Raw genomic sequence first — 16,496 nt, 5'->3', positions numbered from 1 at the left:
CCCCCCCCTCTTCCCCCGGGCTGTGTGTCCCCCCTGTGTCCCCTCCCCAGGGCTGTGTGTCCCCCCTGTGTCCCCCCCTCTCCACAGGGCTGTGTGTCCCTCTCCCCAGGGCTGTGTCCCCCTCCCCAGCGGGTCCCAGACCCAGGGAGGTGTTTCCCGTCCCTCTGGGCAGCCCCGGGGGCCCGTCCTGCCCGTTATGCTCCGTGTTTCCCCGGCTCCCGTTGGCCGGGGCAGCCGGTGGAGGGGAATGGGGGAGTTGTGTTGTCTTCCGCATCCCAGCGGGATGCCGGCTGCGTCCCTGTGCCGCTGCGGGCTGATGGGAGGGAAGGAGGGATTCTCACTAGCTGGTAGGCAAAGCTGGCTGGCCCTTTGTTGTTGTTGTTGTTTCCCTGCAACACTCCGTTCTGCATGTTCTTTACTGCCCATCTGTCAGGGTCTGCTGTGCTGCCTCTGCTTGCCCCCCTGTCCGCGCCTGATGAGGCTGTCCTAGTGCTCATCTGCCAAATGTGCTGCCTGTTTCTCTGCTCTCCTTCCTTATATTTGGGGTTGTTTTCCTACATGCAAACACTGGCAGATGCTGAGGGAGGAATATACTCCACTTCTTGCTTACCAAGAGCCCTTTGCCTCCTTCCAGAGCAAGGCTGCTGCTGCCTTCCAAAACCTGCGTACTTCTTTCCACGCAGAGGTGTGCTGGGGAATGCCTTCCTGTGTGACCACCACAGCCTGTTAAATACACACACCCCAGGAGGCTTCTTCCTGTCTACAAAAAGCTGCAAAGTCGTTGTTTTTTTTTTCCCCACCCAAATGGACATGTGTCCCTGCTAATGCAGGGGGTTGGATCTAGGTGATCTTTAAGGTCCCTTCCAACCCAAACCAGTCTGTGATCTTCCACCAAAGCCTAAGGAGATAACTCTTCCAGCCCAGCTCCTATGGAGCTTGTTCTGATGAGGGACAAGGGTCTGCCTTCTCCTACACACATATTCACACAACAGGGTGATCCCGCAGGCCCCAAAGTTAGCACATCCCATGCTGTGTGTGTTTGCACACCTCAGGAAAGGCACAGGCAGCAGTTCACCTTTGGGAGGCAGGCAGGCATTTCTCCTACGTGCTTCCAGGGAGAAGGTTTCCACCGTGTGTCCTTTCATGTCTGGCATGTTCCCACAGACACTCAGCAGCAGCTGTTTGGTTCCTGCCCCCAGACTGTAGGGCTTCCTCACTACACGTGCCAGAGAGGTCACCCCTTCTTACCCCTGTCTTATCTCTCCTTGGCTGCGCTTCATGGCTGCCTGTTACATCTTTCATGACTGAGACTTTCAGCCCTGTTCCTCTGTGTGCCCTGCTGATCCTGCAGTGTGATACAGACAGGTTAAGCCTACCTTGTTTTTTTTGCTTTGGCTTCTTTTTTTTCTTTGCTGAGCAACCTGCCAGAGTAAAAAGAGCTAGGTATCTGCAGATCCCAACTTGGAAAACATGGGTCTAAAATTAATTCAGTTTCTCTTTTCCAGTCATATACATAATTTGTCCTGCCTGATCTATTTGGATGGTTCTAGAAGTCTCCTGATTTCATAATTTTCCTCACGTGAGGTCCTTGGTTTGCCTTACCCACCTGGAGAATCCCTCAGGTTTCCCACTTACATCTTTCTCCCTGCTTTCTCTCTTAGCTTCTCTCTGACATGTGGCTTTTCCTTTTCCACTCTTTGAATTTGTATTTCATTTATCCTTGGGGTGTCTTGTGCACTTAGCTTTTGTTTAGGTGGAGGTCACCCCATTCACTCCCTGAGTTGATCCCTGGCTTTGAGCTGCATGTTTTTGTAGACAAGGTGACATGTTTATCACGGGCACGTGAGGACCCTGCGAGGTGACACTGAGTGGGAGCAGCTTTAGGGCAGGCAGGTCACAGACGAGCATCCAGGAGTCTTTTAGGGTATTTCAAGTACAATGTGCTTTTATTCTGCCACTGAAGTCTCTTACTGCAGTCTGACGTCTACATGTAAGGCAGATGCAAAGTGTGATGCACCTGGGGACCTTGCCTGGGTTTAAGTGCATCTATTTAAGGAGATGGAGCTGAACAAGTGTTAACCTGCTAGCTCAGACACAGCCCTGCTGGTGTCAATGCCACTGTTGATGTAAAACTGTTTATACCAGACACCAGTTACAATGCTTTAAGTGTCTCTCCCAAGGGACTACTTCTATTTAAACAGCTGTTTTTAATCTGAAACTTTAATTGGTGCGAACACTCCAAGCCTTCTCTTTCCAGGGGAAGGGAATTTCCAGCCCTACTTTAGTCTCCCCAGGTGGATGTTGCACGCACTCCTCAGGAGGGAGGATGGTGCTTGGCTTTCCCACACAGACTGTTGTTTACAGGATGAGAGAGTCCCTCTTCTTGTGACTGTGAGGTTTGCAGGAGGGGGAGTGTCCTCACGGATTTCTTCTGCAATACGTAAGAGAAGTAGTCAGTGAGGGAAACTGAATCCTTGCCATGTTTGTTGCAACAGGAGGTTAATCATAAACTCTGGCAACTTTTAAAAGGGGTGGTTTAGTGCTGTGGTGTCTGTAGCAAGTGTGTGCTGTTAGGAGGGTCTACTCAGCCCTTTGCTAAGAGGGTCAACCGCAAATACATCTTCTCCTGTGTGTGAAGCTGAACAAGCATCTAAGCATTATTTTTGGTTGTATCCCATGATTCTGCCTGAAGGAGGTGTTTGCTTTTCATGTCCTTCTTGTGAATGGCTGTGTGATGGTGAAGGGTGTTTGTGTCTTGCTGCAGATGAGAAGGTCTCGGGTACTTCGTGCTTGTGTGGGTGGCTTCGTGTCCTGTGTTTTGCTGGCATTGTCTGTGGCATCTGGTAAACTGCTTTTTCAGTGGGCTTTGGGAACATATGAGTCTGTTCTTATGAGAAGATCTGGAGGTCCATGTACCTTCACTCCTTTTAGGTGTTGCAATCCACTTGTTTAACCCAGAAGAAAGTCAATATGTGACAAAGCAGTGATGCTCTGCTGGCACGTGACTAGGAAGGAGATGTCCCTTGACGTAGAAGGGATTGTCTGTTGACATTCTTCTATCTCGCCCTGTTATAAGTAGGATATCCCTGCTCAAATTATGCAACCGTGCAGACAGCCAGACTTCAGGAATTCCAAATGCTTCAATGTGTCAAGTGCTGACTTCTAAATTAAATGTTACGGTTGTGGAGCGCGTTCGCAGTCTGTCGCTTCAAACACAACAGCAATCTTGGAATTGTGTGTGGCTGAAAAGGGGCAGCCACTTAATTGCTTGTTTCTTTGAGAAAGTGGTGTGTAAGATTGCAGGAACACAGCTGCGTGGGAGAGGTGCCTCTACCTGTAATAGCGTTTTGATATGGAAGTAGGTTAATATGATGAACTTACAGCATTTCAGCAGTTACAAGCAGGAAAAAAAAAACCCAGCCTGAAAACCGTTGATTGATGTAAGAAACTGAAATGCTTCACTCTCTTCGTGGCTGCTGCTGTTGCCTTGAAGGATGCAGTTTATAACATAGATCTAATTAAATAGTTGTGTACTTATTGCTAAGTAAACATGGGAGTCCATTACTTTTAACTTGCCTTGGAGATCAAATTAATTCTTTTAATGGTTTCACTGGCTGAAAGCAAATGTGTAGTGCTGCTTTGTACAAGGTGCCTAAATGAAATGGTGGTGGCAGAGAACGAATTGCAAACTCAATAATGCAGCATTTGCACCTATGGGTGGGAAGAGAGGAAATGTAAACACTCAGCATGTAATTTGATTCTTACATTCCATTTAATCAAGTTAAGGAAGTCACTTCAACTGTGTATGATTTGTACATAGCATGTTTTAAATATGTCCCAATTTAGAGCTGGGGAAGTAATGATTTGACATGAGCAGGTCTGTGGGAGTAGGGGAGTGATGGGATAATGCAGGATGTGTGTTGAGCTCAGTGTGGGGTCTGTGGCCATGGCCAGAAGTCCCTCCTTAGGGGAGGAGTGCACCCAGACAGGGCAGTGGTGGTTCCTCAGTGCATCCACCACCAGGGAAGGGTTTGGGGATGGCATGGGCTGACAGTGGTGTTTATTAGAGCCTGTTGGACTTGTCATCTGTGGCTCTGCCTAGGCCTTTGGAACAGCTTATACCTTGGGCTTCTACAGTCTGCCATGCCACAAATCCTGCAGTCTGTGCAAAAAGAATTCCTTGGGGTTTTGGTTATTTTTGTTTTAAACACGATGAATGGTAAGCTCATTGAGTGCCTCCTGGTTTTTGTACTGTAAGAATAAAGACTCTTTTTCCAGTCACCACTTCATTTGCAATTTTATAGATCTCTCTTCTCAGTTTTCTCTCTTTTGTTTTGCTGCTTTTTTTTTTTTTTCTTCAAGCTGTATTGTCCCAGTCTTTTTTTTTTCTCCTCTTTTTTTTTCCCCTTTGAGCTCTGCTATATAGTTTGGAGATGATTTGACCACCCCATTTGTTTGCTTGCTTTTCCCAAGAAGGCTGAATAAAGGCAGGTTTTTCAGCGTGTTAAGAGATGCTTTCTAATTAAGGGGCACTTTGTAGCTCATCTGTGATAACGTTATAAACATTTACAGTGTGTAATGCTTTATATTAGTACAATGAGTACAAATGAACACGGTAATTTTAGTGGAGATGTAGTTCCAGATACTCAAGAACATCACAGTTTATAAATCTAGTTACAGATGGTAGTTGATGTGGCGTTTTCTATTTGGTTATTACCAAGCTTGCTTTATGGAAGAACTGCAGTTATGGTGGGTACTTGCCAGAGTTAAGACTTTTGGAAGCATGAAGATGCCATGTCCTGTGAAGACCCAAGACACCTAGAAATCACTAGTGGGTTTGGGAGCAACTGGTGGGTTAAAGGGCAAGTTGGTCCCACATTTGGGGCAGGTATTTACAGAGTGGTGGAGCTCTGCAGTTTGAACAGTTTCTGCAGTTTGCCTTCAGTGTCTTGGGTTTTTTTTAAGTGGATAAATACCCCTGCTAAGAAAGACCTACTATGAAAAGTTTCTGTGAAATGTTAGTTAAGATGCTAGAGGTTTAAAAAAAATCCACAAAACTCTCCTCATCCCCAGCCTGAGCCCTGGCTACAGGTCTGCCAGTCCAGGTTTGGCCATACAAGGAAAGTTTAAAAGCCTGTGTAGTCGCTGCTCACCTGATAATGTGATCTGTGGATAAATAAATTTGTAGTTTTCGGGGCCAAGAAGAACTCCTTTTAGGCATCTAAGTGTATCTGCATAAATGAGTCATTAGGAAAATGAAGGGTACACACAGTGCTAAAAGGGTGATGACACAACCACATTCCTGCCTTGCTTAAACTTGCTTAAGGTTCTTTATAGCTGCTTCCATTGGAAAAGGTGGCTGCTTGTTTATGTGTCTGTGACACCTTGACTAGCTGGCTGCAGTCCATGCTGTCTGGATTAGGGATGCCTTTCTGCCTCCTCGGATTGTACACGATCTGTGACTTTGCCTTGATCTCTCCCCTTTGCTCTTTATGCAGGTTTTCCTGTGGCAGTGCTTATCAGCTTCCACTCCTTTGGGCATTAATGGAGTTAGCGTGTTTCAGGGAGATTTAAAATGTGCATTGGGCTTCAGGAAAAAAAAATAAATAAATAATGTAGTTAATATGGATTTCATCAAGTTGTAATGCTTCCTGGCTAATCTGGAATAAAAGTGAGAGAAGGAAAGCTGTCATTTTTTGTAATAAACCTGAATGCTTCAAACAACAGATGGGTTGACAGGTAAGCTTTGCGCTGAACTAGTAAAAACTAGCACTTAGCCAAATTTGGCTGTCACAAACCTAGTGTTTGTGATAGGTAGTTACAGTCATTTGTTGCTGTAAAATGAGGAGACAGGTTTGTCATTTTCAAGTGACAAAAATTAAAGCCTTGTGCACAATAAGGTAGGAGGCACAGCTTGGGGGTGATAGCAGAGGGGAGGGAGTTTTCAGTGTGGTTGCTGTTGGCAGCTCCTGGGGTGTAATGTACCCAGTTGGGCCCTGGTTTTGTCTTGGAGGAAATGAAGAAATATATGTGTGAGGAAGCACAGACAGGTTTTTTGGTTTGGTCTGGTTTTTTTCCCTTTTGACTCTTTAACTTATCTAATGCAGTAGCAGTACCAAAAAAATCTGGGATCGTACTAGAATATTTTGGAATGCAGATACAAAAACCATGCCCCTTTTCTTGATATTTCTTTCACATTGTACCAGCAAAAAGGACTTGGGGATGTTTGCTTTTGTTACTAATTTGGGAGGTTAGCTTAGTTAGTCTTTTTGTTGTGTATTTTTCTGCTTGCAGAGCACATCAGTGAAGACTGAAATACTATGGGTAGGCATGGTAAAACAAGAAAACATAGTTTTCTGGAATTAGTTTAGACTAGAAGGTGGCTGCCACGTGACAAATAAAAGTACTTTATTAATTTTTTTTTGGCAGTTTGCAGTACTTAGAAGAATTGAATGTTTGACTTGGTTTTTATTTTTCTGTTGTGTCACCCATTTGTATCGCTGTTAAAAGGCTGCAAACCAGATGTCTGGCTTTTTATTGCAGAGGGGGAAATGGTCATGTAATGGCTTGTCTATGGGTAGAAATTTGGGAGAAATGTAACCTGAATTTGCACGGAGCCAAAGTGGAAGGAAGGTGTTAAGATCATGTGACAATTATACATTAACACTGTCATGGAAAAGAGTGGTTGAATTTGAATGTGTGCCTCAGGGATGCAACACATCAGTCCATTCAGAATAATCTGATTACATTCTGTAGGGCTTGCCTAAATGAGGGCATGAAGAGGACTGTGAATTCACTTGTTGTTTTTATTCGAGTAAAAAAAAAACCAAAGGGACATGTACTTCTTTGTTGATGGCAAAAAAACCCATCTCTACCATGTGCTTTCAGGGCAAAACAGAGTTAAACTAGTGAACTAGTAGTTTGGTCATGTGCTTTTTCAGAGGACTGGGGAAGAACAGAAATCGTAGGGCATTGAATCTGTTGTGAAATATCTCAATACATTCTGTCGAGTGAAGTTTGCACATTTAATTTTATTATGAGAATCAATGTAACTCGGTCTATAACAAGACCTTTTAGCAGTTACTGCTCATATTGTTAAATGAGCCTCAGTTCTAAGTACTATCAGAAAATGTGCTTTTATGTGTTATGTGGAACACTAATGTGAGATTCCTCCAATGGAAAGTTCAAAGTGCTGGAGCCTGGGGAAAGTGGCATTTATCTAGTTTGCTCATTCAACCATGCAAAAGCTGTATTAGGCACATAAAGTTTATACTTTGCACTGCAGCTTCAGAAAGGCAACAAGTTAAATCTGGGTCCTTTGAAGTGGTGAATGGTAACATTCTGTCCTTTGACAGAGCTGACTTCAAATGCTCACACCATAACTTGAAAAACTCTGTCCTGGTGAGGGAAAACAAAACTTGGGGGAGGGCAGGGAAATACATGCTAGAAGAGTCTGTGCAATTTCTTACATGTTGACAGGAATAAAGAGTAGCCAGAATATCGTACCTGGTTGTGTTCCTGATGCTCTTTGCCAAAATTGTGTTAAGTTACTCTTTTAAATTTCAAATTAGCCTTGGATTAATTTTATATAAGAATTCCGGTTGCTTATCAAACGTGGAATGTGTTGGAGCCAGTGAACTTCAGTTCTGTAGAAAGCACAGAGTCTTTTAAGAAAATGACATCTTTCTTCTTTGTGTCTGTAAATGGCTTCAAGAAACATCTTCTAGCTGTTGCGTAAAAACAGTCAGTGGTGTCAGATCAACAGTTTACATATGGCACACACTACTGTACTGCCCTAATTATTGTAATCTCTTCTTTTAATTAGATCCTGAGATTAAGAGCTGTCTTGCTGATCAGTGCACTTAATATATGCCCTATCAGTTCTAGCTGGTACATGTTGCTAGCTGAAACATCATCTGGTGAAGTCAGATGCTCTGAAAAGATCTAAGCATACTTTGCTTTACAGACACATTAAGGGGAAGCTACACAGTGAATAAAACCACCCAAAAACCCTCTAGAGAACTTTGCAGGAGGTTAAAATAAACATGGACAAATACCTGACCAAAAATAAGGTGGCTGTTTTGTGGGCTTTTTGGTTACCTGTTCAATTTAATTTAATAGTGTGGAGATCTCTCTCCAAAGTCACTTTTAACTAAGTAGCTTCCAGGTTTATAGCTCAAGCCTGTTGCTAGCTCCCTAGTAAGCAGTGTCGAGGTTTCAGAATTTTGTTCTGTTCCTCTGGCTCCACTTCTCACTCCTGTGTTTCCACACGTTGTGCTGATGATGCATCTTCACTTTTTCATCAGCGTTTTCTGAGCCAGTGTCTCTACGGAAACACTCGGAGAGCACTGCTAAAACTATTCCTTATGGCACTTCACAGGTAAATTCTTCGACCTGTTATTTCAAGTACATTAATTACTTCTTTTCAGCCTGCTCCTTAGCTGCAGTTTGTCTCTTCATCTCCTTGTTTTCACTAATAACTCTGTGTGTCACATTATTCAAACATTTTAATTATGTTCTCAAAGTGGCATTTCCCTTTTTAGTGAGAAATACATTATCAAGTCAGTTTGATGTATCTTAACTTCAGTAAACACAGGTGGTGTCCCATTTTGTTTGTTTTCATATTCTTCATTCTTCTTTTCTTCAGGTGGTTTTCATTTAGCCAGATTTCTGCAGTTGGATGCGAACAGCTACAATCATGTATCTTTGAGAGACAAAAACATCTCTTTATTTTTAAATAATAAGTGCTTCTGTGCTAAATATTTGAGAGATTAAATTAGCACAGTTTTAATGTTGCCAAGGTTTCTGGCAGGTGAGTGCCACAAAATGAGACAGTCTTTGAACAGTCCTGCCTCTTCTCCCAGTACACTGTCACCTTTTCTTTGAGAATCAAAACACCAGGTTGCATGTTTGCAATCACAGCCCTGTCTAATGGAAACACTTTGAGATTGACTTCTAAGCAAAGGAGTGGTAACATGTTCTACACACCTACAACATGATCTTTAATCTTCAAGTTTTATCTAGACTAGGAGTTGTAGCTATGCTTTAATCTCCTCGCTGTATTAATCCAGCACACTCAGTGCCACATGCAGAGCTCTCGATTGCCTGTCAGTGGTTCCCAGGTTTTTTTGGTGACAAGCTCTTGCCAGCTCTCAGCTTCTCCCATCAGTCAGAAGAGTCTGCTGTTGACCGTGGCCATTTACAGTGCTTTGCAGACAAAGTTTTGTTGCCCAGAAGCCAGGGTGACCATTCAGCAGGTTAAACTTCACAATTTATGACTTGAATTCCAGCTCTGTGACACTTCCACAGTTAATAATTTCCTGATTTATCTGTGCATTGGTTATCTGCTTTAGAGCTGCCTCATGACAGCTGTGAGTTTGTCAGCTGCAGAGACCAAAACTTGTATTTGTCCATCATTTGCTTGAGAATGCAGTTCCTGCAATAGAAATGACACAGAAAGGTTTACAGTAGGATTACATTCTCTTGCCAATTTGAGATCGGTCAGAAGAAAGTACTGCAGGCTGCTTCCTGTCAGACGTGTATGGGATAAGGGGCAAGAATAAATCTAGAAGTGTCGCTTTCACGAGGAAATGACAAGGCAGAGCTGCACCAGAGGCTGCTCCAAGTATGAGGCTGCTGGTGAAGTTAATGAATGTGGCCTTGGCATCTGTAATCTATTACAGTCAGGCAGATGACTTCTGCATTCTGCCAGATGCAGGGGTTGGAAGAGCTCTTTTCTGAGTTCCAGGGCATCCTTGGGGCTTTCAAACAGATACAGTTTGCAAAGGACACACTCACTGAAAGGTGTTCAGCCCATGTTGGTCAGTTCCATGCCTTGTTCTGTTCCATCACTGGGAAGTTTTTGAAGGTCGATGAAGGCTCAGTTACCAACAGATCCAGCTTGGTTTGGGTCATTGCATTTCCACCCTCTCTGCTGTCTGCTGGGCTCTAATGTGGGCTCCCCTTCAGGCTGTGATACTTGTTCCTGTCAACCTGCACCCAGGCTCTCTTTGTCTGCTGTCTCTTGCCACACTGTCAGAACATGACTGCTGCATTTTTACATCCAACTTTTTCATTTCCATACAAATGACTAATCAGGAAAACAAAAGAAAAATCCCTAAGACACTTTGTGCTTCACATTATGTGTGGAAACAGCAGCTCCTGAAAAACAGTGGTGGTTCAGCTAATGGTTTTTCTCTTTTATGAGCTCCTGGTACCAGAACAACAGCTCTGGCATATGTCCATGGTGCAAGAGCAGGGCCCTCTCCATCCTGCCTTGCAGCAGAGATTTGGTAATCTGCTGTTCCTAGGGTGTCTAACAAGATGCTTTGGCTTCTCTCACAGGCCCCTTCAGTTCTGTTCAGATCAGCTCTGGGTCAAGACAGCTGCACTAAGTGGACGTGTGTCCCACCCTGTGTGCCAGGAGGGCGCTGGCAGCTGAGGGATGGGCTCCTGGAGTTTTGAAAGTGTGCTGTTCTGCTCAGTCACAGCTTCACCTGCTTCAAGGTGATGAATGAAGATGACAATTATTTCGGTGAGCAGACCATGATTTGGCTCATCATCACAAAAGCTGAGGAGAGAAATGAGACTTTTAAAACTAATTTTAGAAATTTGCACAGAAATAGGAGCTCTTTCATTACCCTCATACCTGGTGCATATCGGTTTCCTTACCACTGAGTAAACCACATATTGCAGCTCCAGTTTGGTGCAGTCAGCAGCTGCATTGGTTTCTGACCAAAGCTTATGCCTTGATGCTCATGACAGTTAAAACTGAAAGCCAGAATAGATGAAGTTTTTACCATCTCTTGTATGGGAATATAGTTCAAGTAATTAATTAACTTTTTAAAAAACAGGAGCAATTAAAGGACACGAGTCAAAAAAAGTCCCTGGGTTTTGAATGATAAATTGCAGGGGTGGTAGGTGGCTGGGAGCCACAGCATCTCAAAGAGGAAGGGTGTCAGCTCCCTCTAAATTCAACACTCAGCTGCAGTTCCAGTCATGCAAACCAGGCTAGGATAGTCTCTGCTCTTCTGTGAGGGGCAAGAACTCTGTTGTTACTACAAAAAATGAACCCTGAACTTTCCCTTAAATGTATATGTAAATGTTCTCTAATTTTATCCTTTCAAAAGTATTCTGTTGCAGCTGACCTACCATCTCAATTTACAATAAAAACAATTTTCTAGAATAAATTGCACCCCACCATTTCTCAATGCTTTCACCAGCTCTGAGAATTAAAATGCACCTGCCAGGTTTGCATCATGCAAATCCACTTTTCCATCATCTGAATGGTTCTTTTCCTGTCCACGTTAAAGATTAGTGTTTTCAGCAGCAGTGATGATGTGACTCAGTACTGTAGCTGTGACCTAGGGCTTTGCCCTCACACATCATCTTTCTTCTCATGGTATGTTACAATTAAAGCTTTTCTGCTTTTCCTTTCTATTATTGTAGGCCTTAATGTTGGTGAAACTTAAGAGATGTGGTAAGAATAAGAAACAGGTATTTCATGGACACTCTGGGCTTTCTCTATTGCTGAGTAAATATTTTGGAAGAGGAGCTGCTGGATGCTTTTTCTCCTTGTCCTTTGCAGAGAAATACTATTTCTGGTCAATTGGAGAGTTTACACTAAAGGAATACTGTGTGCTTTTGTACCTGCCTCAGTTTCCTGTCCTGCAAAGGTTTGCCTTGGTTGGTACCAAGCAAGTGGAGTTTTTACTTCCTGGCACAGCTCAGGATTTCCAGATGTGCAAATCTTTTCAGCAATTTTTTGAGCAGAGTTGCAGCCTCGCTGCTCTGACTTTGTAAACCTCAGCTCTTACAGCTCTCATGAGGAGCTTAGCTAGATCCTTACAAATTCATTTAAGATTGAGGGGGAGCTTATTGCTGTAATATAGTTTCCACAAGTGCTAAACAGTTAGAGGCCTGAGTACATAGAGTTCATATTTAATCTGAAAATGATGTAGGCTATTTACACAGACCTGAGCCAGTTAGCTTTATTTGTGTGCACTTGCACATTTGAAATCATGGCTTCTCCTGAAAGTGCTGTAGTTTACCTCTGTGCAGCTGAACCCCAGATCTGGAGTGCTGCCTCCAACCTCCTGCAGCAGCCTCTAGTACTCTGTAACTGAAATTTAGGAAGATCTTTTGAAAAGTTTTTGCCAGGAATTTTTCAGAGGAAGAGGTGGCTGTTTGTGATGCAAGTTGCCACTGTAGCATTCTTGGTAAGTGCTCTTGCAAAACAAAACAAACCAAACAACCCCCCCTCCCCAAAAAAAAAAGGTGGTGAACATAGGTACAAGCTTGTGCTCGAGTGCACAGAAGCTAACAAATGCTTTTTGTGAGTGACACTAATGGTAGCTGGAGTCAATGGCCTCAAAAGCTGTGGCACATGAACTTGTCAAAAGTGGTGTGCCAAAACCCCAAAATAAATGTCCTTCTGAAGTGCAGTGCTTCTGGAGTACATAAGAAAAGCACAGCACACTCTTCTATATGCTTTCCACTGTAAAGGGAGTGTTACTGCTAACAGTAAATCCTGGATTGTCTCACTTCCAAGTCTTCAACTTGCTAGGTGGAATTGTTCTGCCATTAAGCTCCCAGGTGTTCTCCAGACTTACCTATCTCACCATCACCTATTTTTTTGTTGGGTAGACAACGATTTTCCTTGAGGACAAAAGCCCCTCACAAACTCCTTAAAACAGAAAATGCCAGAAAATTGTTCTCTGCTGTGAAGCTGTGCGGAAGGGGGCACAGGAGCTATTTCAGCATCTGGAGATTTCAGTGGGGGTGGTTAGGAGAATAAAAGTGTGGTTCCCAAAGCAAGAGAAGAAACCAAGGCCCAGGTCAGCCCCAGCACTGAATGTTCTAGTGATTTTTGCAGGGTTTAGTGTCACCTCAGCCTCTGTTCATGGGCTGCAGCTCGGCATCTATTTCGGATTTTACCATACGGTGTTTATGAAGTAGCAAACTGAACAGTAGCTCCTTTGTGTGCTGCCAGTTGAAGTGTGCTGTCCTAGAGGAAACTGAAGTTCTGAAACACTGCATACTTATCTAAATGGTTCACTTCCCTGGTCCAGTCACCCACTGCAGCTAAAGGTTACAGGTTTGCATTCCACAGATTCCAGGACGCCAAAGTGAATGGTGTAATTTTGAGCTCAGGAACCTCGTGTTTGCCTTCTCTTTTTTCCTAAATACCGCCAGACCTGGCAGTGGTGGGCTGAGTTCAAACCAGGTTTACTGACCTACCTGAAAATACTGTTTTAAACAACGTTTAGAAAGTGCTGTTGATTTGTCTGAAACTAGAGCAGTTTGGCAGCTCCAGCCAGCAGTTTTTTCAAGTGAAGCAAGGCAAGATTTGTAGTGGGAGATAGTACCTTTTATTAGGCCAGCTGGTGTTGGGGAAACAGATGCATGTTTAAATACACAAGTGTTTAAAGTCTGAAATAGAAATAGCAAACTTGAAGTTAAGTACACACTAAGAGCAGTTGCTCTAATTCAATTCTAAAGTTAATTATACTAACCAGTTAGAGAGTTTGAGGGAACAGGGGGGGCTGGTACCCGTGTAGCACAGAGAGGAGGTGGTCCAGGTCACACGTTTATCCCCACAGAAGATTTCTCTGTGCCAGGGCTGCTGCCATTCTCTACAGGATGGGGCTGTAATCAGTGGTCTTGGTTAAAAATAAATGCCAAAAAAAAGACAACTAGTGATCTGATTTACACAATAGCCTCCAAGTTGGATGAGTATACCCCAGGCGTTGGTGAGCACGAGGGTGGGAATTTCCTAAGCGTTTTGGGCACTAAAGCCAATGTGGCTTTTATGTATCTGAGGTCTGGCGGTTTTAGTATTCAGACAAGTTAGTGTTCTCATTATATGTGTAAACTGCCAGGGGTCAGGATACAGAGGTTAAGGCTAGGTTGGTATTTTTGTGGTGCTAAAATGTATCACTTCTGGTGTAAAATGATGTAGATAAGTGAGAAACCCAAGGTGAACAGCTCTCTTGAGTTTACTTCATGGATTCTTCCAGAGGAAAAAACAAGGTAATTATAGCTACCATGTTGCAAAACCTATTATTTGAACCATAAGGTTAGGCAGGAGGTGAATAAGAAGCTAACTTTTGCAAGTAGGCAAGTCACATAAGCAAGTTTCAATTCTGCTACAGTTTCTTTTCCACTTTACAGAGTGTACACTTTCACGTTTACTGTTTCTCAGCAGAGGATCTTGACCTGTGTTTGACCATTGTCCCGAAACAAGCCTTGAGTAGTACTTACCTTCAGTCTGCTTTTGGCTAAGAGTGGAGGAAATTCTCCTCACCCTGAATGTCCTGAAGTGTTTGAATTCCCACCTTGTCTGCATGGGAGCAAACTCTGGAAAAAGCATTCTCTCCAACTGGAAGTGCCTGCAGCAAAGTTAAATGCAGCTCTGCTGCAGGCTGAAGTGTCCCCCTGAGGATGTTTTTAAAACTTTAAAAAGTATCTCTAAATTTCACTGCGTTTCTCTTGAACTTTGAAATACTCAGATGTGTTGTGGGTCAGGGTGTACACGTGTGTGTGGGGATTGTGAGGGGGAGGAGCTGTGCTGCCAGCATCTGAGAGGGAAAAGCAAGCCACTGTTTCTCCAATACCGACCCCAGACTGCTTAGAGAATTGCTGATGGTTTGTGGCTTGATGATTAACAACTTACCCAACTCCAGCCTACTTATCACTTAGTTTAATTGTGCACCTTGATCTCCCCACCCCAAACACTCCCTCGGGACTGTGTATATTTAGTTCTCGTTTATGGTTCCTTAATCACTCTTGAATGCAGCACCCTGTACCTCGTGCTCTAACAACTGCTGTTGTGAACTGTCTTGTGATTGGTAATATGATGTGACAGAATGTCATTTCGAAATGATGACGATCCAGAGATGTTGGATTCGAGGTGAAGTTGTAACGTGTCAGCCCTTGACTGTCTTTCGTCACCGTGACTTAGTGCAGCTGTAAAAGTGCCCTGTGCCACTAAAAGATTAACAAAGAGAATTGAACCATTTTATAACCTGGCTGAGCTTTAGCATGCTCATCTTTTCATGCGGAAACTATTTTCATATTGTTTAAATTACCTTCTAAAAATATTTGATGTTTTTACTACCTCTATTAACTGTAAAGCACTGGTATTGTTCCTGCTCTTCAGCCCACCCCTATTGATTTTCCTGAAGATAGTGCAGATGTCCTTTGTCCACACTGAAGCCCATGTAGGAGCCACTTGTTTGAATAGTGGTGTCAGTGCAATGAAGGGGAACTTACAGAAGTGACTTAACAGAGCAGTATCACACATTCATGGCAGGCACACTGCTCCTGTAATAAATTTAAATCAATTTATTGCACATCGCTCGCTTCCTCTATTTTGTTTTAAATTCTGTAGCCAGATCAAGGTCGAGGAAGCAAAAGATGAAAGGAGAAGGGGAAAGGAAACCAGAAGAGGGGAGAGGCTGGCAGGAGTGGGGAAGCAGGACCAGGAATCGTTCAGAGCAGGGTAGCAGAGCAGAGCTCTCACACTTAGAGACTGGAGGGATGAGCATTACTCTCACTCATTCACGTGAAGAGAGAAGGAAAATGGGATAATCTTCTGGGAGTATCAGAACTGGGAGTGTTGCTTGCTTATGTTTTTCTCCTGGTTTATAATGTTGTATTGGTAATATTTCTAAATGCCAGATATGCTGTTGATAGTCGTTGCAAATGTATTATTCTTTTTGTAGCTAGCTGCTGAGCAGCAGTACTTCTGGACTTCTGATGTGCTGAGGAACTGCTGCAGCAACTGGGAATTCAGGGGGAAGGGTATCCTAAGGCCATTTTAGAATATGCTGTTGCAAGATTTTACTGTAGGGTTTTGGTCTGAGATCAATTAAATATGCTTTTCATTTGATTCATGCTGGAGAACAGTCAGTCTGGATCTTCAGATGCCTCTTGAGGTCGATATGTTTTCTTTCACTGAAGGCAGTGTTTTGCTTGTGCTTAACTTCTTCCTCTACAGTAGTGTGAAATTTCATTTTAAATCCAAATGGCCCTTACAGTTTCACTCAGACTTGATATATATTGTTAAGTGTTAGTTAATCTGTTCCCTTTAATAGATGTTTTGCCTCTGTCTGAAGGGGTTTGCAATATCAAAAATGAAATTGTAGGAACAAGAAGCAGCCAAGTGTAAATGTCTGTAGAGCAAGGTAGGCTGACAGCTGCCATTTAAATATGTGCTAAGACTGGTGAGATTTGTGGTGGGTCGTTCCAAACTTGCAGTGCTCTTTGTATCCAAGAAGCTCCACATGAGCAATTTGCAAGTGTGGTTGGTTTTTGTGTACGTGTAAGGGAAAGGGGAAGGATGATGTGAAGAAGCTGGCTGACTCCAGGAAATAATCCAGTCCAATTATGTTGTTGATGTTTAAACCACCAACTTTACCAAGATGATATTTCTGTGTTGTGGTAATGATGTGAGTTGTGGAACACGGAAGACTTTTCATGGAAGCTTGGAGGGG

The sequence above is a fragment of the Chaetura pelagica genome, unplaced genomic scaffold, assembly GCF_000747805.2.
Source record: "Chaetura pelagica isolate M959 unplaced genomic scaffold, ChaPel_1.0 scaffold38, whole genome shotgun sequence".
In the NCBI taxonomy this organism is placed as follows: Eukaryota; Metazoa; Chordata; class Aves; order Apodiformes; family Apodidae; genus Chaetura; species Chaetura pelagica.
Note: the sequence above shows the minus strand (reverse complement) of the source record.